Here is a 25832-nt window from a genome sequence, read left to right as displayed (position 1 = left end):
CGTATAGAAGGAATAATAGCAACCAGAGTGAAAGTTATGGTCATTTGTACGTTCCGGGCAACCTAGGCTTCACTCTAGGGCGTTGTTCCACCAGATCGAACAGCTATGGCCTAAGAAGGCAACGCCAGAAGCATAAAATACAATATAAATATAACAGATTCTCCATCGTATAAAACGAATAATAGTTACCAGTGTGAAAGTTAAGGTCATTTCTACGTTCCCGGCAACCCAGGCTTCACCCCAGGGCGTTGTTCCACCAGATCGAATAGTTAGGGCCTAAGAAGTGAACGCCAGCTGCATAAAATACAATATAAATACAATAGCATTTCCATCGTATAAAACGAATAATTTCACCAGTGTGAATGTTATGGTCATTTCTACATTCCGAGCAACCTAGGCTTCACTTTAGGGCGTTGATCCAACAGATTGAATAGTTAGGGCCTTAGAAGTCAACGCCCGAAGTATAAAATACAATATAAATACAACAGTTTTTCCATCGAATAAAACGAATAATTGCAAGCTGTATGAAAGTTATGGTCATTTCTACTTTCCGGGCAACCTAGGCTTCACCCTAGGGCGTTGCTTCAACAGATTGAATAGTTAGGGCCTTAGAAGTCAACGGCCGTAGCATAAAATACAAAATAAATAGAACTGTTTTTCTATCGTATAAAACGAATAATTGCGACCGGTGTGAAAGTTATTTCCATTTCTACGTTGCGGGCAACCTAGGCTTCACCCTAGGGCGTTGTTCCACCAGATGGAATTGTTAGGGCATAAGAAGTCAACGCCAGAAGCATAAAATACAATATAAGTACAACAGTTTTTCCATCGTATAAAATGAATAATTGCAAACATTGCGAAAGTAATGGTCATTCCACGTTCCGGGCAACCTAGGCGTCACTCTAGTGCATTGCTCCACCACATCTAATAGCTACGGCCTTAGACGTCAACGACAGAAGCATAAAATACAATAAAGATGCAACAGTTTTTCCATCGTATAAAACGAATAATAGCAACCAGTGTGAAAGTTATGGTCATTTCTCCGTTCCCGGCAACCTAGGCTTCACCCCAGGGCGTTGTTCCACCAGATCGAATAGTTAGGGCCTAAGAAGTGAACGCCAGCAGCATAAAATACAATATAAATACAACAGTTTTTCCATCGTATAAAACGAATGATTGCTACCAGGATGAAAGTGATGGTCATTTCTACGTTCCGGGCAACCTAGGCTTCACCCCAGGGTGTTGTTCCACCAGATCGAATAGTTAGGGCCTAAGAAGTGAACGCCAGCGGCATAAAATACAATATAAATACAACAGTTTTTCCATCGTATAAAATGAATAATTGCAACCAGTGTGAAAGTTATTGTCACTTCTACATTCCGGGCAACCTAGGCTTCACCCTAGGGCGTTGCTCCAACAGATTGAATAGTTAGGACCTTATAAGTCAGTGCTCGAAGCAAAAATGCAATAAAAATACAACAGTTTTTCCATCGTATAAAACGAATGATTGCTACCAGGATGGAAGTGATGGTCATTTCTACGTTCCGGGCAACCTAGGCCTCACTCTAGGGTGTTGTTCCACCAGGTTGAATAGTTAGGGCCTAAGAAATCAACGCCAGAATCATAAAATACAAGTTAAATACAACAGCTTTTCCATCGTATAAAACGAATAATTTCAACCAGTGTGAATGTTATGGTCATTTTTACATTCCGAGCAACCTAGGCTTCACTCTAGGGCGTTGATACACCAGATAGAATAGTTAGGGCCTTAGAAGTAAACGCCAGAAGCATAAAATTCAATAAAGATGCAACAGTTTTTCCATCGTATAACAGGAGTCACTGCAAACAGTGTAAAAATACTGGTCGTTTCTACCTTCCGGGTAACCTAGGCTTCACTCTAGGGCGTTGTTCCACCAGATCGAACAGTTAGGGCCGAAGAAGGCAACGCCAGAAGCATAAAGTACAATATAAATATAACAGTTTTTCCATCGCATAAAACGAATAATAGCAACCAGTGTGAAAGTTATGGTCATTTCTACGTTCCGGGCAACCTAGGCTTCACCCCTGGGCGTTGTTCCACCACATCGAATTGTTAGGGGCTAAGAAGTCAACGCCAGACGCATAAGATACAATATAAATATTACAGTTTTTCCATCGTATAGAACGAATAATAGCAACCAGTGTGAAAGTTATGGTCATTTCTACGTTCCGGGCAACCTAGGCTTCACCCCAGGGCGTTGTACCACCACATCGAATAGTTAGGGCCTAAGAAGTGAACGCCAGCAGCATAAAATACAATATAAATACAACAGTCTTTCCATCCTATAATAGGAATAATTGCAACCCGTGTGAAAGTGCTGGTCATTTGTACGTTCCAGGCAACCTAGGCTTCACTCTAGGGCGTTGCTCCACCAGATCGAATTGTTAGGGCCTAAGAAGTCAACGCCAGAAGCATAAGATACAATATAAATATAACAGTTTTTATATCGTATAGAAGGAATAATAGCAACCAGAGTGAAAGTTATGGTCATTTGTACGTTCCGGGCAACCTAGGCTTCACTCTAGGGCGTTGTTCCACCAGATCGAACAGCTATGGCCTAAGAAATCAACGCCAGAAGCATAAAATACAATATAAATATAACAGTTTCTCCATCGTATAAAACGAATAATAGCGACCAGTGTGAAAGTTAAGGTAATTTCTACGTTCCCGGCAACCTAGGCTTCACCCCAGGGCGTTGTTCCACCAGATCGAATAGTTAGGGCCTAAGAAGTGAACGCCAGCTGCATAAAATACAATATAAATACAATAGCATTTCCATCGTATAAAACGAATAATTTCACCAGTGTGAATGTTATGGTCATTTCTACATTCCGAGCAACCTAGGCTTCACTCTAGGGCGTTGATCCAACAGATCGAATAGTTAGGGCCTAAGAAGTGAACGCCAGCAGCATAAAATACAATATAAATACAACAGTTTTTCCATCGTATAAAATGAATAATTGCAAACATTGCGAAAGTAATGGTCATTCCACGTTCCGGGCAACCTAGGCGTCACTCTAGTGCGTTGCTCCACCACATCTAATAGCTACGGCCTTAGACGTCAACGACAGAAGCATAAAATACAATAAAGATGCAACAGTTTTTCCATTGTATAAAACGAATAATAGCAACCAGTGTGAAAGTTATGGTCATTTCTCCGTTCCCGGCAACCTAGGCTTCACCCCAGGGCGTTGTTCCACCAGATCGAATAGTTAGGGCCTAAGAAGTGAACGCCAGCAGCATAAAATACAATATAAATACAACAGTTTTTCCATCGTATAAAACGAATGATTGCTACCAGGATGGAAGTGATGGTCATTTCTACGTTCCGGGCAACCTAGGCTTCACCCCAGGGTGTTGTTCCACCAGATCGAATAGTTAGGGCCTAAGAAGTGAACGCCAGCAGCATAAAATACAATATAAATACAACAGTTTTTCCATCGTATAAAATGAATAATTGCAACCAGTGTGAAAGTTATTGTCACTTCTACATTCCGGGCAACCTAGGCTTCACCCTAGGGCGTTGCTCCAACAGATTGAATAGTTAGGACCTTATAAGTCAGTGCCCGAAGCATAACATGCAATAAAAATACAACAGTTTTTCCATCGTATAAAACGAATAATTGCTACCAGGATGGAAGTGATGGTCATTTCTACGTTCCGGGCAACCTAGGCCTCACTCTAGGGTGTTGTTCCACCAGGTTGAATAGTTAGGGCCTGAGAAATCAACGCCAGAAGCATAAAATACAATTTAAATACAACAGATTTTCCATCGTATAAAACGAATAATTTCAACCAGTGTGAAAGTTATGGTCATTTCTACGTTCCGGGCAGCCTAGGCTTCACCCCAGGGCGTTGTTCCACCACATCGAATAGTTAGGGCCTAAGAAGTGAACGCCAGCAGCATAAAATACAATATAAATACAACAGTCTTTCCATTCTATAATAGGAATAATTGCAACCCGTGTGAAAGAGCTGGTCATTTGTACGTTCCAGGCAACCTAGGCTTCACTCTAGGGCGTTGTTCCACCAGATCGAATTGTTAGGGCCTAAGAAGTCAACGCCAGAAGCATAAGATACAATATAAATATAACAGTTTTTATATCGTATAGAAGGAATAATAGCAACCAGAGTGAAAGTTATGGTCATTTGTACGTTCCGGGCAACCTAGGCTTCACTCTAGGGCGTTGTTCCACCAGATCGAACAGCTATGGCCTAAGAAGGCAACGCCAGAAGTATAAAATACAATATAAATATAACAGTTTCTCCATCGTATAAAACGAATAATAGTTACCAGTGTGAAAGTTAAGGTCATTTCTACGTTCCCGGCAACCTAGGCTTCACCCCAGGGCGTTGTTCCACCAGATCGAATAGTTAGGGCCTAAGAAGTGAACGCCAGCAGCATAAAATACAATATAAATACAACAGTTTTTCCATCGTATAAAATGAATAATTGCAAACATTGCGAAAGTAATGGTCATTCCACGTTCCGGGCAACCTAGGCGTCACTCTAGTGCGTTGCTCCACCACATCTAATAGCTACGGCCTTAGACGTCAACGACAGAAGCATAAAATGCAATAAAGATGCAACAGTTTTTCCATTGTATAAAACGAATAATAGCAACCAGTGTGAAAGTTATGGTCATTTCTCCGTTCCCGGCAACCTAGGCTTCACCCCAGGGTGTTGTTCCACCAGATCGAATAGTTAGGGCCTAAGAAGTGAACGCCAGCAGCATAAAATACAATATAAATACAACAGTTTTTCCATCGTATAAAATGAATAATTGCAACCAGTGTGAAAGTTATTGTCACTTCTACATTCCGGGCAACCTAGGCTTCACCCTAGGGCGTTGCTCCAACAGATTGAATAGTTAGGACCTTATAAGTCAGTGCCCGAAGCATAACATGCAATAAAAATACAACAGTTTTTCCATCGTATAAAACGAATAATTGCTACCAGGATGGAAGTGATGGTCATTTCTACGTTCCGGGCAACCTAGGCCTCACTCTAGGGTGTTGTTCCACCAGGTTGAATAGTTAGGGCCTAAGAAATCAACGCCAGAAGCATAAAATACAATTTAAATACAACAGATTTTCCATCGTATAAAACGAATAATTTCAACCAGTGTGAAAGTTATGGTCATTTCTACGTTCCGGGCAGCCTAGGCTTCACCCCAGGGCGTTGTTCCACCACATCGAATAGTTAGGGCCTAAGAAGTGAACGCCAGCAGCATAAAATACAATATAAATACAACAGTCTTTCCATTCTATAATAGGAATAATTGCAACCCGTGTGAAAGAGCTGGTCATTTGTACGTTCCAGGCAACCTAGGCTTCACTCTAGGGCGTTGTTCCACCAGATCGAATTGTTAGGGCCTAAGAAGTCAACGCCAGAAGCATAAGATACAATATAAATATAACAGTTTTTATATCGTATAGAAGGAATAATAGCAACCAGAGTGAAAGTTATGGTCATTTGTACGTTCCGGGCAACCTAGGCTTCACTCTAGGGCGTTGTTCCACCAGATCGAACAGTTAGGGCCGAAGAAGGCAACGCCAGAAGCATAAAGTACAATATAAATATAACAGTTTTTCCATCGCATAAAACGAATAATAGCAACCAGTGTGAAAGTTATGGTCATTTCTACGTTCCGGGCAACCTAGGCTTCACCCCTGGGCGTTGTTCCACCACATCGAATTGTTAGGGGCTAAGAAGTCAACGCCAGACGCATAAGATACAATATAAATATTACAGTTTTTCCATCGTATAGAACGAATAATAGCAACCAGTGTGAAAGTTATGGTCATTTCTACGTTCCGGGCAACCTAGGCTTCACCCCAGGGCGTTGTACCACCACATCGAATAGTTAGGGCCTAAGAAGTGAACGCCAGCAGCATAAAATACAATATAAATACAACAGTCTTTCCATCCTATAATAGGAATAATTGCAACCCGTGTGAAAGTGCTGGTCATTTGTACGTTCCAGGCAACCTAGGCTTCACTCTAGGGCGTTGTTCCACCAGATCGAATTGTTAGGGCCTAAGAAGTCAACGCCAGAAGCATAAGATACAATATAAATATAACAGTTTTTATATCGTATAGAAGGAATAATAGCAACCAGAGTGAAAGTTATGGTCATTTGTACGTTCCGGGCAACCTAGGCTTCACTCTAGGGCGTTGTTCCACCAGATCGAACAGCTATGGCCTAAGAAATCAACGCCAGAAGCATAAAATACAATATAAATATAACAGTTTCTCCATCGTATAAAACGAATAATAGCGACCAGTGTGAAAGTTAAGGTAATTTCTACGTTCCCGGCAACCTAGGCTTCACCCCAGGGCGTTGTTCCACCACATCGAATAGTTAGGGCCTAAGAAGTGAACGCCAGCAGCATAAAATACAATATAAATACAACAGTCTTTCCATTCTATAATAGGAATAATTGCAACCCGTGTGAAAGAGCTGGTCATTTGTACGTTCCAGGCAACCTAGGCTTCACTCTAGGGCGTTGTTCCACCAGATCGAATTGTTAGGGCCTAAGAAGTCAACGCCAGAAGCATAAGATACAATATAAATATAACAGTTTTTATATCGTATAGAAGGAATAATAGCAACCAGAGTGAAAGTTATGGTCATTTGTACGTTCCGGGCAACCTAGGCTTCACTCTAGGGCGTTGTTCCACCAGATCGAACAGCTATGGCCTAAGAAGGCAACGCCAGAAGTATAAAATACAATATAAATATAACAGTTTCTCCATCGTATAAAACGAATAATAGTTACCAGTGTGAAAGTTAAGGTCATTTCTACGTTCCCGGCAACCTAGGCTTCACCCCAGGGCGTTGTTCCACCAGATCGAATAGTTAGGGCCTAAGAAGTGAACGCCAGCAGCATAAAATACAATATAAATACAACAGTTTTTCCATCGTATAAAATGAATAATTGCAAACATTGCGAAAGTAATGGTCATTCCACGTTCCGGGCAACCTAGGCGTCACTCTAGTGCGTTGCTCCACCACATCTAATAGCTACGGCCTTAGACGTCAACGACAGAAGCATAAAATACAATAAAGATGCAACAGTTTTTCCATTGTATAAAACGAATAATAGCAACCAGTGTGAAAGTTATGGTCATTTCTCCGTTCCCGGCAACCTAGGCTTCACCCCAGGGCGTTGTTCCACCAGATCGAATAGTTAGGGCCTAAGAAGTGAACGCCAGCAGCATAAAATACAATATAAATACAACAGTTTTTCCATCGTATAAAACGAATGATTGCTACCAGGATGGAAGTGATGGTCATTTCTACGTTCCGGGCAACCTAGGCTTCACCCCAGGGTGTTGTTCCACCAGATCGAATAGTTAGGGCCTAAGAAGTGAACGCCAGCAGCATAAAATACAATATAAATACAACAGTTTTTCCATCGTATAAAATGAATAATTGCAACCAGTGTGAAAGTTATTGTCACTTCTACATTCCGGGCAACCTAGGCTTCACCCTAGGGCGTTGCTCCAACAGATTGAATAGTTAGGACCTTATAAGTCAGTGCCCGAAGCATAACATGCAATAAAAATACAACAGTTTTTCCATCGTATAAAACGAATAATTGCTACCAGGATGGAAGTGATGGTCGTTTCTACGTTCCGGGCAACCTAGGCCTCACTCTAGGGTGTTGTTCCACCAGGTTGAATAGTTAGGGCCTAAGAAATCAACGCCAGAAGCATAAAATACAATTTAAATACAACAGATTTTCCATCGTATAAAACGAATAATTTCAACCAGTGTGAAAGTTATGGTCATTTCTACGTTCCGGGCAGCCTAGGCTTCACCCCAGGGCGTTGTTCCACCACATCGAATAGTTAGGGCCTAAGAAGTGAACGCCAGCAGCATAAAATACAATATAAATACAACAGTCTTTCCATTCTATAATAGGAATAATTGCAACCCGTGTGAAAGAGCTGGTCATTTGTACGTTCCAGGCAACCTAGGCTTCACTCTAGGGCGTTGTTCCACCAGATCGAATTGTTAGGGCCTAAGAAGTCAACGCCAGAAGCATAAGATACAATATAAATATAACAGTTTTTATATCGTATAGAAGGAATAATAGCAACCAGAGTGAAAGTTATGGTCATTTGTACGTTCCGGGCAACCTAGGCTTCACTCTAGGGCGTTGTTCCACCAGATCGAACAGCTATGGCCTAAGAAGGCAACGCCAGAAGTATAAAATACAATATAAATATAACAGTTTCTCCATCGTATAAAACGAATAATAGTTACCAGTGTGAAAGTTAAGGTCATTTCTACGTTCCCGGCAACCTAGGCTTCACCCCAGGGCGTTGTTCCACCAGATCGAATAGTTAGGGCCTAAGAAGTGAACGCCAGCTGCATAAAATACAATATAAATACAATAGCATTTCCATCGTATAAAACGAATAATTTCACCAGTGTGAATGTTATGGTCATTTCTACATTCCGAGCAACCTAGGCTTCACTTTAGGGCGTTGATCCAACAGATTGAATAGTTAGGGCCTTAGAAGTCAACGCCCGAAGTATAAAATACAATATAAATACAACAGTTTTTCCATCGAATAAAGCGAATAATTGCAAGCTGTATGAAAGTTATGGTCATTTCTACTTTCCGGGCAACCTAGGCTTCACCCTAGGGCGTTGCTTCAACAGATTGAATAGTTAGGGCCTTAGAAGTCAACGGCCGTAGCATAAAATACAAAATAAATAGAACTGTTTTTCTATCGTATAAAACGAATAATTGCGACCGGTGTGAAAGTTATTTCCATTTCTACGTTGCGGGCAACCTAGGCTTCACCCTAGGGCGTTGTTCCACCAGATGGAATTGTTAGGGCATAAGAAGTCAACGCCAGAAGCATAAAATACAATATAAGTACAACAGTTTTTCCATCGTATAAAATGAATAATTGCAAACATTGCGAAAGTAATGGTCATTCCACGTTCCGGGCAACCTAGGCGTCACTCTAGTGCATTGCTCCACCACATCTAATAGCTACGGCCTTAGACGTCAACGACAGAAGCATAAAATACAATAAAGATGCAACAGTTTTTCCATCGTATAAAACGAATAATAGCAACCAGTGTGAAAGTTATGGTCATTTCTCCGTTCCCGGCAACCTAGGCTTCACCCCAGGGCGTTGTTCCACCAGATCGAATAGTTAGGGCCTAAGAAGTGAACGCCAGCAGCATAAAATACAATATAAATACAACAGATTTTCCATTGTATAAAACGAATAATGGCAACCAGTATGAAAGTTATGGTCATTTCTAGTTTCCCGGGAACCTAGGCTTCACCCTAGGGTGTTGTTCCACCAGATCGAATAGTTAGGGCCAAAGAAGACAACGCCAGAGGAATAAAATACAATATAAGTACAACAGCTTTTCCATCGTATAAAACGAATAATTGCAACCAGTATGAAAGTTATGGTCATTTCTACTTTCCGGGCAACGTAGGCTTCACCTTAGGATGTTGTTCAACCAGATCGACTAGTTAGGGCCTAAGAAGTGAACGCCAGCAGCATAAAATACAATATAAATACAACATTTCTTCCATCATATAAAACGAATAATTGCAACCAGTATGAAAGTTATGGTCATTTATACGTTCCCGGCAACCTAGGCTTCACTCTATGGCGTTCTTCCACCACATCGAATAGCTACGGCCTCAGAAGTCAACGCCTGAAGCATAAAATACAATAAAAATACAACAGCCTTTCCATCCTATAACTGGAATAATTGCAACCCGTGTGAAAGTGATGGTCATTTGTACGTTCCAGGCAACCTAGGCTTCTCTCTAGGGCGTTGTTCCACCAGATCGAATTGTTAGGGCCTAAGAAGTCAGCGCCAGAAGCATAAGATACAGTATAAATATAACAGTTTTTCCATCGTATAGAACGAATAATAGCAACCAGTGTGAAAGTTATGGTCATTTCTACGTTCCGGGCAACCTAGGCTTCACTCTAGGACGTTGCTCGACCAGATCGAATAGTTAGTGCCTTAGAAGTCAACGCCAGAAGCATAAAATACAATATAAATACAACAGTTTTTCCATTGTATAAAACGAATAATTGCTACCAGTGTAAAAGCTATGGTCAGTTCTACGTTCCGGACAACCTAGGCCTCACTCTAGGTCGTTGTTCCACCAGATCGAATTGTTAGGGCCTAAGAAGTCAACGCCAGAAGCATAAGATACAATATAAATATAACAGTTTTTCCGTCGTGTAAAACGAATAATTGCTACTGGTGTGAAAGTTAACGTCATTTCTACTTTCCGGGCAACCTAGGCTTCACTCTAGGGCGTTGACCCAACAGATTGAATAGTTAGGGCCTTAGAAGTCTACGCCCGAAGCATAAAATGCAATAAAAATACAACAGTTCTTCCATCGTATAAAAGGATTAATTGCAACCAGTTTGAAAGTGATGGTCATTTCTACGTTCCGGGAAACCTACGCTTCACTCTAGGGCGTTGCTCCACCACGTCGAATAGCTGCGACTTTAGAAGACAACGCCTGAAACATAAAATACAGTAAAAATACAACAGTTTTTCCATCGTATAACAGGAATCATTGCAATCAGCGTGAAAGACATTGCCATTTCTACGTTCGGGGCAACCTAAGCTTCACCCTAGGGCGTTGCTACACCAAACCGAATAGTTAGGGCCTAAGAAGTCATCGCCACAAGCATAAAATACAATATAATTACAACAGTTTTTCCATCGCATAAAACAAATAATTGCATCCAGTATGAAAGCTAAGGTCATTTCTACGTTCCGGGCAGCCTAGGCTTCACTCTAGGCCGTTGCTCCACCAGACCGAATAGTTAGGGCCTGAGAAGTCAACGCCAGAAGCATAAAATACAATAACAATGCAACAGTCCTTCCATCGTATAACAGGAATAATTGCAACCAGCGTGAAAGTTATGGCCATTTCTACGTACCGGGCAACCTAGGGTTCACACTAGGGCGTTGCTACACCACATCGAATAGATATGGCCTTAGAAGTCAACGCCAGAAGCATAAAATACAATACAATTAAACAGTTTTTCCATCGTATATACTGAATAATTGCAAACAATGTGAAAGTAACGGTCATTTCTACGTTCCCGGCAACCTAGGCTTCACTCTAGGGCATTGCTCCACCAGGTCGAATAGTTAGGGCCTAAGAAGTCAACGCCAGAATCATAAAATACAATATAAATACAGCAGTTTTCCCATCGTATAGAACGCATAATTGCATCCAATGTGAACGTAATGGCCACTTCTACGTTCCGGGCAACCTAGGCTTCACCCTAGGTCGTTGCTCCAACAGATTGAATAGTTAGGGCCTTAGAAGTCAACGCCCGATGCATAAAATACAATATAAATACAACACTTCTTCCATCATATAAAACGAATAATTGCAACCAGTATGAAAGTTATGGTCATTTCTACGTTCCCGGCAACCTAGGCTTCACTCTATGGCGTTCTTCCACCACATCGAATAGCTACGGCCTCAGAAGTCAACGCCTGAAGCATAAAATACAATAAAAATACAACAGCCTTTCCATCCTATAACTGGAATAATTGCAACCCGTGTGAAAGTGATGGTCATTTGTATGTTCCAGGCAACCTAGGCTTCACTCTAGAGCGTTGTTCCACGAGATCGAATTGTTAGGGCCTAAGAAGTCATCGCCAGAAGCATAAGATACAATATAAATATAACAGTTTTTCCATCGTATAGAACGAATAATAGCAACCAGTGTGAAAGTTATGGTCATTTCTACGTTCCGGGCAACCTAGGCTTCACCCCAGGGCGTTGTACCACCACATCGAATAGTTAGGACCTAAGAAGAGAACACCAGCAGCATAAAATACAATATAAATACAACAGTCTTTCCATCCTATAATAGGAATAATTGCAACCCGTGTGAAAGTGCTGGTCATTTGTACGTTCCAGGCAACCTAGGCTTCACTCTAGGGCGTTGATACACCAGATAGAATAGTTAGTGCCTTAGAAGTCAACGCCACAAGCATAAAATACAATATAAATACAACAGTTTTTCCATCGTATAAAACGAATAATTGCTACCAGGATGGAAGTGATGGTCATTTCTACGTTCCGGGCAACCTAGGCCTCACTCTAGGGTGTTGTTCCACCAGGTTGAATAGTTAGGGCCTAAGAAATCAACGCCAGAAGCATAAAATACAATTTAAATACAACAGCTTTTCCATCGTATAAAACGAATAATTTCAACCAGTGTGAATGTTATGGTCATTTTTACATTCCGAGCAACCTAGGCTTCACTCTAGGGCGTTGATACACCAGATAGAATAGTTAGTGCCTTAGAAGTCAACGCCACAAGCATAAAATACAATATAAATACAACAGTTTTTCCATTGTATGAAACGAATAATTGCTACCAGTGTAAAAGTTGTGGTCAGTTCTACGTTCCGGACAACCTAGGCCTCACTCTAGGTCGTTGTTCCACCAGATCGAATTGTTAGGGCCTAAGAAGTCAACGCCAGAAGCATAAGATACAATATAAATATAACAGTTTTTCCGTCGTGTAAAACGAATAATTGCTACCGGTGTGAAAGTTAAGGTCATTTCTACGTTCCGGTCAACCTAGGCTTCACCATAGGGCGTTGTTCCACCAGATCGAATAGTTAGGGCCCAAGAAGTGAACGCCAGAAGCATAAAATACAATATAAATACAACAGGTTTTCGATCGTATATAATGTATATTTGCAAACAGTGTGAAAGTAACGGTCATTTCTACGTTCCGGGCAAGCTAGGCTTCACTTTAGGGCGTTGCTCCACCAGATCGAATAGTTAGCGACTTAGAATTCGACGGCAGAAGCATAAAATACAACATAAGAACAACAGTTTTCCCATCGTATGACAGGAATAATTGCAACCAGTGTGAAAGTACAGGTCATTTCTACGTTCCGGGCAACATAGGCTTCACTCTTGGACGTTACCCCACCAGATCGAATAGATAGGGCCTTAGAAGTCAAAGCCAGAAACGTAAAATACAATATAAATACAACAGCCTTTCCATCGTATAAAACGAATAATTGCAACCAGTATGAACGTTATGGTCATTTCTACGTTCCGTGCAATCTAGGCTTCACCCTAGGGCGTTGCTCCACCAGATCGAATATTTAGGGCCTTAGAAGTTAACGCCCGAAGCGTAAAATACAATAACAATACAACAGTTTTTTCATCGTATAACAGGAATAATTGCAACCAGTGTGAAAGGTATGGTCATATCTACTTTCCGTGCAACCTAGGCTTGACTCTAGGGCGTTGCTCCACCAGATCGAATAGGTTGGACCATAGAAGTCTATGCCCGAAACATAAAATACAATAAAACTACAACACTTTTTCCATCGTATAACAGGCATGTTTGCAACCAGTGTGAAAGAGATGCTCATTTCTACTTTCCGGGCAACCTAGGCTTCACCCTAGGGCGTTGTTCCACCAGACGGAATAGTTAGGGCCTAAGAAGTAAGCGCCAGAAGCATAAAATACGATATACATACAAGAGCTTTTGTCATCGTATAACAGGAATAATTGCAACCAGTGTGAAAGTGATGGTCATTTCAACGCTCCGGGCAACCTAGGCTTCGCTGTAGGGCGTCGCTCCACCAGATCGAATAGTTAGGGCCTTAGAAGTCAACATCAGAAGCATAAAATACAATATAAATACAACAGATTTTCCATTGTATAAAACGAATAATGGCAACCAGTATGAAAGTTATGGTCATTTATAGTTTCCCGGGAACCTAGGCTTCACCCTAGGGTGTTGTTCCACCAGATCGAATAGTTAGGGCCAAAGAAGACAACGCCAGAGGAATAAAATACAATATAAGTACAACAGCTTTTCCATCGTATCAAACGAATAATTGCAACCAGTATGAAAGTTATGGTCATTTCTACTTTCCGGGCAACGTAGGCTTCACCTTAGGATGTTGTTCAACCAGATCGACTAGTTAGGGCCTAAGAAGTGAACGCCAGCAGCATAAAATACAATATAAATACAACATTTCTTCCATCATATAAAACGAATAATTGCAACCAGTATGAAAGTTATGGTCATTTATACGTTCCCGGCAACCTAGGCTTCACTCTATGGCGTTCTTCCACCACATCGAATAGCTACGGCCTCAGAAGTCAACGCCTGAAGCATAAAATAGAATAAAAATACAACAGCCTTTCCATCCTATAACTGGAATAATTGCAACCCGTGTGAAAGTGATGGTCATTTGTACGTTCCAGGCTACCTAGGCTTCTCTCTAGGGCGTTGTTCCACCAGATCGAATTGTTAGGGCCTAAGAAGTCAGCGCCAGAAGCATAAGATACAGTATAAATATAACAGTTTTTCCATCGTATAGAACGAATAATAGCAACCAGTGTGAAAGTTAAGGTCATTTCTACGTTCCGGGCAACCTAGGCTTCACTCTAGGGCGTTGCTTCACCAGATCAAACAGTTAGGGCCTTAGAACTCAACGCCCGAAGCATAACATACAAAATTAATAGAACAGTTTTTCCATCGTATAAAACGAATAATAGCAACCAGTGTCAAAGTTATGGTCATTTCTACGTTCCGGGCAACCTAGGCTTCACCCCAGGGCGTTGTTCCACCAGATCGAATAGTTAGGGCCTAAGAAGTGAACGCCAGCAGCATAAAATACAATATAAATACAACAGTTCTTCCATCATATAAAACGAATAATTTCAACCAGTGTGAATGTTATGGTCATTTCTACATTCCGAGCAACCTAGGCTTCACTCTAGGGCGTTGCTCGACCAGATCGAATAGTTAGTGCCTTAGAAGTCAACGCCAGAAGCATAAAATACAATATAAATACAACAGTTTTTCCATTGTATAAAACGAATAATTGCTACCAGTGTAAAAGCTATGGTCAGTTCTACGTTCCGGACAACCTAGGCCTCACTCTAGGTCGTTGTTCCACCAGATCGAATTGTTAGGGCCTAAGAAGTCAACGCCAGAAGCATAAGATACAATATAAATATAACAGTTTTTCCGTCGTGTAAAACGAATAATTGCTACTGGTGTGAAAGTTAACGTCATTTCTACTTTCCGGGCAACCTAGGCTTCACTCTAGGGCGTTGACCCAACAGATTGAATAGTTAGGGCCTTAGAAGTCTACGCCCGAAGCATAAAATGCAATAAAAATACAACAGTTCTTCCATCGTATAAAAGGATTAATTGCAACCAGTTTGAAAGTGATGGTCATTTCTACGTTCCGGGAAACCTACGCTTCACTCTAGGGCGTTGCTCCACCACGTCGAATAGCTGCGACTTTAGAAGACAACGCCTGAAACATAAAATACAGTAAAAATACAACAGTTTTTCCATCGTATAACAGGAATCATTGCAACCAGCGTGAAAGACATTGCCATTTCTACGTTCGGGGCAACCTAAGCTTCACCCTAGGGCGTTGCTACACCAAACCGAATAGTTAGGGCCTAAGAAGTCATCGCCACAAGCATAAAATACAATATAATTACAACAGTTTTTCCATCGCATAAAACAAATAATTGCATCCAGTATGAAAGCTAAGGTCATTTCTACGTTCCGGGCAGCCTAGGCTTCACTCTAGGCCGTTGCTCCACCAGACCGAATAGTTAGGGCCTGAGAAGTCAACGCCAGAAGCATAAAATACAATAACAATGCAACAGTCCTTCCATCGTATAACAGGAATAATTGCAACCAGCGTGAAAGTTATGGCCATTTCTACGTACCGGGCAACCTAGGGTTCACACTAGGGCGTTGCTACACCACATCGAATAGATATGGCCTTAGAAGTCAACGCCAGAAGCATAAAATACAATACAATTAAACAGTTTTTCCATCGTATATACTGAATAATTGCAAACAATGTGAAAGTAACGGTCATTTCTACGTTCCCGGCAACCTAGGCTTCACTCTAGGGCATTGCTCCACCAGGTCGAATAGTTAGGGCCTAAGAAGTCAACGCCAGAATCATAAAATACAATATAAATACAGCAGTTTTCCCATCGTATAGAACGCATAATTGCATCCAATGTGAACGTAATGGCCACTTCTACGTTCCGGGCAACCTAGGCTTCACCCTAGGTCGTTGCTCCAACAGATTGAATAGTTAGGGCCTTAGAAGTCAACGCCCGATGCATAAAATACAATATAAATACAACACTTCTTTCATCATATAAAACGAATAATTGCAACCAGTATGAAAGTTATGGTCATTTCTACGTTCCCGGCAACCTAGGCTTCACTCTATGGCGTTCTTCCACCACATCGAATAGCTACGGCCTCAGAAGTCAACGCCTGAAGCATAAAATACAATAAAAATACAACAGCCTTTCCATCCTATAACTGGAATAATTGCAACCCGTGTGAAAGTGATGGTCATTTGTATGTTCCAGGCAACCTAGGCTTCACTCTAGAGCGTTGTTCCACGAGATCGAATTGTTAGGGCCTAAGAAGTCATCGCCAGAAGCATAAGATACAATATAAATATAACAGTTTTTCCATCGTATAGAACGAATAATAGCAACCAGTGTGAAAGTTATGGTCATTTCTACGTTCCGGGCAACCTAGGCTTCACCCCAGGGCGTTGTACCACCACATCGAATAGTTAGGACCTAAGAAGAGAACACCAGCAGCATAAAATACAATATAAATACAACAGTCTTTCCATCCTATAATAGGAATAATTGCAACCCGTGTGAAAGTGCTGGTCATTTGTACGTTCCAGGCAACCTAGGCTTCACTCTAGGGCGTTGATACACCAGATAGAATAGTTAGTGCCTTAGAAGTCAACGCCACAAGCATAAAATACAATATAAATACAACAGTTTTTCCATCGTATAAAACGAATAATTGCTACCAGGATGGAAGTGATGGTCATTTCTACGTTCCGGGCAACCTAGGCCTCACTCTAGGGTGTTGTTCCACCAGGTTGAATAGTTAGGGCCTAAGAAATCAACGCCAGAAGCATAAAATACAATTTAAATACAACAGCTTTTCCATCGTATAAAACGAATAATTTCAACCAGTGTGAATGTTATGGTCATTTTTACATTCCGAGCAACCTAGGCTTCACTCTAGGGCGTTGATACACCAGATAGAATAGTTAGTGCCTTAGAAGTCAACGCCACAAGCATAAAATACAATATAAATACAACAGTTTTTCCATTGTATGAAACGAATAATTGCTACCAGTGTAAAAGTTATGGTCAGTTCTACGTTCCGGACAACCTAGGCCTCACTCTAGGTCGTTGTTCCACCAGATCGAATTGTTAGGGCCTAAGAAGTCAACGCCAGAAGCATAAGATACAATATAAATATAACAGTTTTTCCGTCGTGTAAAACGAATAATTGCTACCGGTGTGAAAGTTAAGGTCATTTCTACGTTCCGGTCAACCTAGGCTTCACCATAGGGCGTTGTTCCACCAGATCGAATAGTTAGGGCCCAAGAAGTGAACGCCAGAAGCATAAAATACAATATAAATACAACAGGTTTTCGATCGTATATAATGTATATTTGCAAACAGTGTGAAAGTAACGGTCATTTCTACGTTCCGGGCAAGCTAGGCTTCACTTTAGGGCGTTGCTCCACCAGATCGAATAGTTAGCGACTTAGAATTCGACGGCAGAAGCATAAAATACAACATAAGAACAACAGTTTTCCCATCGTATGACAGGAATAATTGCAACCAGTGTGAAAGTACAGGTCATTTCTACGTTCCGGGCAACATAGGCTTCACTCTTGGACGTTACCCCACCAGATCGAATAGATAGGGCCTTAGAAGTCAAAGCCAGAAACGTAAAATACAATATAAATACAACAGCCTTTCCATCGTATAAAACGAATAATTGCAACCAGTATGAACGTTATGGTCATTTCTACGTTCCGTGCAATCTAGGCTTCACCCTAGGGCGTTGCTCCACCAGATCGAATATTTAGGGCCTTAGAAGTTAACGCCCGAAGCGTAAAATACAATAACAATACAACAGTTTTTTCATCGTATAACAGGAATAATTGCAACCAGTGTGAAAGGTATGGTCATATCTACTTTCCGTGCAACCTAGGCTTGACTCTAGGGCGTTGCTCCACCAGATCGAATAGGTTGGACCATAGAAGTCTATGCCCGAAACATAAAATACAATAAAACTACAACACTTTTTCCATCGTATAACAGGCATGTTTGCAACCAGTGTGAAAGAGATGCTCATTTCTACTTTCCGGGCAACCTAGGCTTCACCCTAGGGCGTTGTTCCACCAGACGGAATAGTTAGGGCCTAAGAAGTAAGCGCCAGAAGCATAAAATACGATATACATACAAGAGCTTTTGTCATCGTATAACAGGAATAATTGCAACCAGTGTGAAAGTGATGGTCATTTCAACGCTCCGGGCAACCTAGGCTTCGCTGTAGGGCGTCGCTCCACCAGATCGAATAGTTAGGGCCTTAGAAGTCAACATCAGAAGCATAAAATACAATATAAATACAACAGATTTTCCATTGTATAAAACGAATAATGGCAACCAGTATGAAAGTTATGGTCATTTATAGTTTCCCGGGAACCTAGGCTTCACCCTAGGGTGTTGTTCCACCAGATCGAATTGTTAGGGCCTAAGAAGTCAGCGCCAGAAGCATAAGATACAGTATAAATATAACAGTTTTTCCATCGTATAGAACGAATAATAGCAACCAGTGTGAAAGTTAAGGTCATTTCTACGTTCCGGGCAACCTAGGCTTCACTCTAGGGCGTTGCTTCACCAGATCAAACAGTTAGGGCCTTAGAACTCAACGCCCGAAGCATAACATACAAAATTAATAGAACAGTTTTTCCATCGTATAAAACGAATAATAGCAACCAGTGTCAAAGTTATGGTCATTTCTACGTTCCGGGCAACCTAGGCTTCACCCCAGGGCGTTGTTCCACCAGATCGAATAGTTAGGGCCTAAGAAGTGAACGCCAGCAGCATAAAATACAATATAAATACAACAGTTCTTCCATCATATAAAACGAATAATTTCAACCAGTGTGAATGTTATGGTCATTTCTACATTCCGAGCAACCTAGGCTTCACTCTAGGGCGTTGACCCAACAGATTGAATAGTTAGGGCCTTAGAAGTCAACGCCCGAAGCATAAAATGCAATAAAAATACAACAGTTCTTCCATCGTATAAAAGGATTAATTGCAACCAGTTTGAAAGTGATGGTCATTTCTACGTTCCGGGCAACCTAGGCTTCACTCTAGGGCGTTGCTCCACCACGTCGAATAGCTGCGACTTTAGAAGACAACGCCTGTAGCATAAAATACAGTAAAAATACAACAGTTTTTCCATCGTATAACAGGAATCATTGCAACCAGCGTGAAAGACATTGCCATTTCTACGTTCGGGGCAACCTAGGCTTCACCCTAGGGCGTTGCTACACCAAACCGAATAGTTAGGGCCTAAGAAGTCATCGCCACAAGCATAAAATACAATATAATTACAACAGTTTTTCCATCGCATAAAACAAATAATTGCATCCAGTATGAAAGCTAAGGTCATTTCTACGTTCCGGGCAGCCTAGGCTTCACTCTAGGCCGTTGCTCCACCAGACCGAATAGTTAGGGCCTGAGAAGTCAACGCCAGAAGCATAAAATACAATAACAATGCAACAGTCCTTCCATCGTATAACAGGAATAATTGCAACCAGCGTGAAAGTTATGGCCATTTCTACGTACCGGGCAACCTAGGGTTCACACTAGGGCGTTGCTACACCACATCGAATAGATATGGCCTTAGAAGTCAACGCCAGAAGCATAAAATACAATACAATTAAACAGTTTTTCCATCGTATATACTGAATAATTGCAAACAATGTGAAAGTAACGGTCATTTCTACGTTCCCGGCAACCTAGGCTTCACTCTAGGGCATTGCTCCACCAGGTCGAATAGTTAGGGCCTAAGAAGTCAACGCCAGAATCATAAAATACAATATAAATACAGCAGTTTTCCCATCGTATAGAACGCATAATTGCATCCAATGTGAACGTAATGGCCACTTCTACGTTCCGGGCAACCTAGGCTTCACCCTAGGTCGTTGCTCCAACAGATTGAATAGTTAGGGCCTTAGAAGTCAACGCCCGATGCATAAAATACAATATAAATACAACACTTCTTCCATCATATAAAACGAATAATTGCAACCAGTATGAAAGTTATGGTCATTTCTACGTTCCCGGCAACCTAGGCTTCACTCTATGGCGTTCTTCCACCACATCGAATAGCTACGGCCTCAGAAGTCAACGCCTGAAGCATAAAATACAATAAAAATACAACAGCCTTTCCATCCTATAACTGGAATAATTGCAACCCGTGTGAAAGTGATGGTCATTTGTATGTTCCAGGCAACCTAGGCTTCACTCTAGAGCGTTGTTCCACGAGATCGAATTGTTAGGGCCTAAGAAGTCATCGCCAGAAGCATAAGATACAATATAAATATAACAGTTTTTCCATCGTATAGAACGAATAATAGCAACCAGTGTGAAAGTTATGGTCACTTCTACGTTCCGGGCAACCTAGGCTTCACCCCAGGGCGTTGTACCACCACATCGAATAGTTAGGACCTAAGAAGAGAACACCAGCAGCATAAAATACAATATAAATACAACAGTCTTTCCATCCTATAATAGGAATAATTGCAACCCGTGTGAAAGTGCTGGTCATTTGTACGTTCCAGGCAACCTAGGCTTCACTCTAGGGCGTTGTTCCACCAGATCGAATTGTTAGGGCCTTAGAAGTCAACGCCCGAAGCATAAAATACAAAATTAATAGAACAGTTTTTCCATCGTATAAAACGAATAATAGCAACCAGTGTCAAAGTTATGGTCATTTCTACGTTCCGGGCAACCTAGGCTTCACCCCAGGGCGTTGTTCCACCAGATCGAATAGTTAGGGCCTAAGAAGTGAACGCCAGCAGCATAAAATACAATATAAATACAACAGTTCTTCCATCATATAAAACGAATAATTTCAACCAGTGTGAATGTTATGGTCATTTCTACATTCCGAGCAACCTAGGCTTCACTCTACGGCGTTGACCCAACAGATTGAATAGTTAGGGCCTTAGAAGTCAACGCCCGAAGCATAAAATGCAATAAAAATACAACAGTTCTTCCATCGTATAAAAGGATTAATTGCAACCAGTTTGAAAGTGATGGTGATTTCTACGTTCCGGGCAACCTAGGCTTCACTCTAGGGCGTTGCTCCACCACGTCGAATAGCTGCGACTTTAGAAGACAACGCCTGAAGCATAAAATACAATAAAAATACAACAGTTTTTCCATCGTATAACAGGAATCATTGCAACCAGCGTGAAAGACATTGCCATTTCTACGTTCGGGGCAACCTAGGCTTCACCCTAGGGCGTTGCTACACCAAACCGAATAGTTAGGGCCTAAGAAGTCAACGCCAGAATCATAAAATACAATATAAATACAGCAGTTTTCCCATCGTATAGAACGCATAATTGCATCCAATGTGAACGTAATGGCCACTTCTACGTTCCGGGCAACCTAGGCTTCACCCTAGGTCGTTGCTCCAACAGATTGAATAGTTAGGGCCTTAGAAGTCAACGCCCGATGCATAAAATACAATATAAATACAACACTTCTTCCATCATATAAAACGAATAATTGCAACCAGTATGAAAGTTATGGTCATTTCTACGTTCCCGGCAACCTAGGCTTCACTCTATGGCGTTCTTCCACCACATCGAATAGCTACGGCCTCAGAAGTCAACGCCTGAAGCATAAAATACAATAAAAATACAACAGCCTTTCCATCCTATAACTGGAATAATTGCAACCCGTGTGAAAGTGATGGTCATTTGTATGTTCCAGGCAACCTAGGCTTCACTCTAGAGCGTTGTTCCACGAGATCGAATTGTTAGGGCCTAAGAAGTCATCGCCAGAAGCAAAAGATACAATATAAATATAACAGTTTTTCCATCGTATAGAACGAATAATAGCAACCAGTGTGAAAGTTATGGTCATTTCTACGTTCCGGGCAACCTAGGCTTCACCCCAGGGCGTTGTACCACCACATCGAATAGTTAGGACCTAAGAAGAGAACACCAGCAGCATAAAATACAATATAAATACAACAGTCTTTCCATCCTATAATAGGAATAATTGCAACCCGTGTGAAAGTGCTGGTCATTTGTACGTTCCAGGCAACCTAGGCTTCACTCTAGGGCGTTGTTCCACCAGATCGAATTGTTAGGGCCTAAGAAGTCAACGCCAGAAGCATAAGATACAATATAAATATAACAGTTTTTATATCGTATAGAAGGAATAATAGCAACCAGAGTGAAAGTTATGGTCATTTGTACGTTCCGGGCAACCTAGGCTTCACTCTAGGGCGTTGTTCCACCAGATCGAACAGCTATGGCCTAAGAAGGCAACGCCAGAAGCATAAAATACAATATAAATATAACAGTTTCTCCATCGTATAAAACGAATAATAGCGACCAGTGTGAAAGTTAAGGTAATTTCTACGTTCCCGGCAACCTAGGCTTCACCCCAGGGCGTTGTTCCACCAGATCGAATGGTTAGGGCCTAAGAAGTGAACGCCAGCAGCATAAAATACAATATAAATACAACAGTTTTTCCATCGTATAAAATGAATAATTGCAAACATTGCGAAAGTAATGGGCATTCCACGTTCCGGGCAACCTAGGCGTCACTCTAGTGCGTTGCTCCACCACATCTAATAGCTACGGCCTTAGACGTCAACGACAGAAGCATAAAATACAATAAAGATGCAACAGTTTTTCCATCGTATAAAACGAATAATAGCAACCAGTGTGAAAGTTATGGTCATTTCTCCGTTCCCGGCAACCTAGGCTTCACCCCAGGGCGTTGTTCCACCAGATCGAATAGTTAGGGCCTAAGAAGTGAACGCCAGCAGCATAAAATACAATATAAATACAACAGTTTTTCCATCGTATAAAACGAATGATTGCTACCAGGATGGAAGTGATGGTCATTTCTAGTTTCCGGGCAACCTAGGCTTCACCCCAGGGTGTTGTTCCACCAGATCGAATAGTTAGGGCCTAAGAAGTGAACGCCAGCAGCATAAAATACAATATAAATACAACAGTTTTTCCATCGTATATAATGAATAATTGCAACCAGTGTGAAAGTTATTGTCACTTCTACATTCCGGGCAACCTAGGCTTCACCCTAGAGCGTTGCTCCAACAGATTGAATAGTTAGGACCTTATAAGTCAGTGCCCGAAGCATAACATGCAATAAAAATACAACAGTTTTTCCATCGTATAAAACGAATAATTGCTACCAGGATGGAAGTGATGGTCATTTCTACGTTCCGGGCAACCTAGGCCTCACTCTAGGGTGTTGTTCCACCAGGTTGAATAGTTAGGGCCTAAGAAATCAACGCCAGAAGCATAAAATACAATTTAAATACAACAGCTTTTCCATCGTATAAAACGAATAATTTCAACCAGTGTGAATGTTATGGTCATTTTTACATTCCGAGCAACCTAGGCTTCACTCTAGGGCGTTGATACACCAGATAGAATAGTTAGTGCCTTAGAAGTCAACGCCACAAGCATAAAATACAATATAAATACAACAGCCTTTCCATCGTATAAAACGAATAATTGCAACCAGTATGAACGTTATGGTCATTTCTACGTTCCGTGCAATCTAGGCTTCACCCTAGGGCGTTGCTCCACCAGATCGAATATTTAGGGCCTTAGAAGTTAACGCCCGAAGCGTAAAATACAATAACAATACAACAGTTTTTTCATCGTATAACAGGAGTAATTGCAACCAGTGTGAAAGGTATGGTCATATCTACTTTCCGTGCAACCTAGGCTTCACTCTAGGGCGTTGCTCCACCACGTCGAATAGCTGCGACTTTAGAAGACAACGCCTGTAGCATAAAATACAGTAAAAATACAACAGTTTTTCCATCGTATAACAGGAATCATTGCAACCAGCGTGAAAGACATTGCCATTTCTACGTTCGGGGCAACCTAGGCTTCACCCTAGGGCGTTGCTACACCAAACCGAATAGTTAGGGCCTAAGAAGTCATCGCCACAAGCATAAAATACAATATAATTACAACAGTTTTTCCATCGCATAAAACAAATAATTGCATCCAGTATGAAAGCTAAGGTCATTTCTACGTTCCGGGCAGCCTAGGCTTCACTCTAGGCCGTTGCTCCACCAGACCGAATAGTTAGGGCCTGAGAAGTCAACGCCAGAAGCATAAAATACAATAACAATGCAACAGTCCTTCCATCGTATAACAGGAATAATTGCAACCAGCGTGAAAGTTATGGCCATTTCTACGTACCGGGCAACCTAGGGTTCACACTAGGGCGTTGCTACACCACATCGAATAGATATGGCCTTAGAAGTCAACGCCAGAAGCATAAAATACAATACAATTAAACAGTTTTTCCATCGTATATACTGAATAATTGCAAACAATGTGAAAGTAACGGTCATTTCTACGTTCCCGGCAACCTAGGCTTCACTCTAGGGCATTGCTCCACCAGGTCGAATAGTTAGGGCCTAAGAAGTCAACGCCAGAATCATAAAATACAATATAAATACAGCAGTTTTCCCATCGTATAGAACGCATAATTGCATCCAATGTGAACGTAATGGCCACTTCTACGTTCCGGGCAACCTAGGCTTCACCCTAGGTCGTTGCTCCAACAGATTGAATAGTTAGGGCCTTAGAAGTCAACGCCCGATGCATAAAATACAATATAAATACAACACTTCTTCCATCATATAAAACGAATAATTGCAACCAGTATGAAAGTTATGGTCATTTCTACGTTCCCGGCAACCTAGGCTTCACTCTATGGCGTTCTTCCACCACATCGAATAGCTACGGCCTCAGAAGTCAACGCCTGAAGCATAAAATACAATAAAAATACAACAGCCTTTCCATCCTATAACTGGAATAATTGCAACCCGTGTGAAAGTGATGGTCATTTGTATGTTCCAGGCAACCTAGGCTTCACTCTAGAGCGTTGTTCCACGAGATCGAATTGTTAGGGCCTAAGAAGTCATCGCCAGAAGCATAAGATACAATATAAATATAACAGTTTTTCCATCGTATAGAACGAATAATAGCAACCAGTGTGAAAGTTATGGTCATTTCTACGTTCCGGGCAACCTAGGCTTCACCCCAGGGCGTTGTACCACCACATCGAATAGTTAGGACCTAAGAAGAGAACACCAGCAGCATAAAATACAATATAAATACAACAGTCTTTCCATCCTATAATAGGAATAATTGCAACCCGTGTGAAAGTGCTGGTCATTTGTACGTTCCAGGCAACCTAGGCTTCACTCTAGGGCGTTGTTCCACCAGATCGAATTGTTAGGGCCTTAGAAGTCAACGCCCGAAGCATAAAATACAAAATTAATAGAACAGTTTTTCCATCGTATAAAACGAATAATAGCAACCAGTGTCAAAGTTATGGTCATTTCTACGTTCCGGGCAACCTAGGCTTCACCCCAGGGCGTTGTTCCACCAGATCGAATAGTTAGGGCCTAAGAAGTGAACGCCAGCAGCATAAAATACAATATAAATACAACAGTTCTTCCATCATATAAAACGAATAATTTCAACCAGTGTGAATGTTATGGTCATTTCTACATTCCGAGCAACCTAGGCTTCACTCTACGGCGTTGACCCAACAGATTGAATAGTTAGGGCCTTA

Source organism: Calliopsis andreniformis, unplaced genomic scaffold, assembly GCF_051401765.1.
Source record: "Calliopsis andreniformis isolate RMS-2024a unplaced genomic scaffold, iyCalAndr_principal scaffold0001, whole genome shotgun sequence".
Taxonomy (NCBI): domain Eukaryota; kingdom Metazoa; phylum Arthropoda; class Insecta; order Hymenoptera; family Andrenidae; genus Calliopsis; species Calliopsis andreniformis.
This window is presented reverse-complemented; position numbering follows the sequence as displayed.